The sequence below is a fragment of the Nematolebias whitei genome, chromosome 19 (assembly GCF_014905685.2).
Source record: "Nematolebias whitei isolate Nwh7 chromosome 19, NemWhi1, whole genome shotgun sequence".
Taxonomy (NCBI): Eukaryota; Metazoa; Chordata; class Actinopteri; order Cyprinodontiformes; family Rivulidae; genus Nematolebias; species Nematolebias whitei.
In genome coordinates, this window is record NC_056516.1 from 39,890,142 (window position 1) to 39,891,179 (window position 1,038).

Consider the following 1,038-nt stretch of genomic DNA (forward strand, 5'->3'; position numbering starts at 1 on the left):
ATAAACTAAACTAGAAACAAACAAACTGTAAACAAACAAACTCAACTGGAAACAAACAAACTGTAAACAAACAAACAAACAAACTGTAAACAAACAGTCACCTGCTGGTTTGGACTAACGATGATTACAAATTCAGTATGGTCAAAATTAAAGCGTCATCGATCACGCAGGGGGCGGAGTCACGGTTCATGTCAACAACAACATGATAAACAACATGGTCACTGCTGTCAACACAAACAGTCTGAACGATCAGATCACAGCAGGACAGAAGCTGCAGCTCAGCCACCGAGAAACAAGGAGGACTGTGGAACACTTCCACTTTATCAAAGTCCACTTCTGTCCAAGTCCTGGTCCAGAAGTCCTGGTCCAGAAGTCCTGGTCCAGAAGTCCTGATCCAGAAGTCCTGATCCAGAAGTCCTGATCCAGAAGTTCTGATCCAGAAGTCCTGATCCAGAAGTTCTGATCCAGAAGTCCTGATCCAGAAGTCCTGGTCCAGAAGTCCTGATCCAGAAGTCCTGATCCAGAAGTTCTGATCCAGAAGTTCTGATCCAGAAGTTCTGATCCAGAAGTCCTGATCCAGAAGTCCTGGTCCAGAAGTCCTGATCCAGAAGTCCTGATCCAGAAGTTCTGATCCAGAAGTTCTGATCCAGAAGTTCTGATCCAGAAGTCCTGATCCAGAAGTCCTGGTCCAGAAGTCCTGATCCAGAAGTCCTGATCCAGAAATTCTGATCCTGAAGTCCTGATCCAGAAGTTCTGATCCAGAAGTCCTGATCCAGAAGTTCTGATCCAGAAGTCCTGATCCAGAAGTCCTGATCCAGAAATTCTGATCCAGAAGTCCTGATCCAGAAATTCTGATCCAGAAGTCCTGATCCTGAAGTCCTGATCCAGAAGTCCTGATCCAGAAGTCCTGATCCAGAAGTTCTGATCCAGAAGTCCTGATCCAGAAGTTCTGATCCAGAAGTCCTGATCCAGAAATTCTGATCCAGAAGTTCTGATCCAGAAGTCCTGATCCTGAAGTCCTGATCCAGAAGTTCTGAT

At 45.5% G+C, this 1,038-nt stretch overlaps 1 protein-coding gene across 1 annotated transcript in view; it reads right to left on the reverse strand.

The window, feature by feature from the left end:
• LOC119425634 (MAP7 domain-containing protein 1) overlaps positions 1 to 1,038 on the reverse strand; it is a gene marked incomplete at its 3' end in the record, with an annotated part of 36,507 nt that overhangs the window by 34,026 nt on the left and 1,443 nt on the right.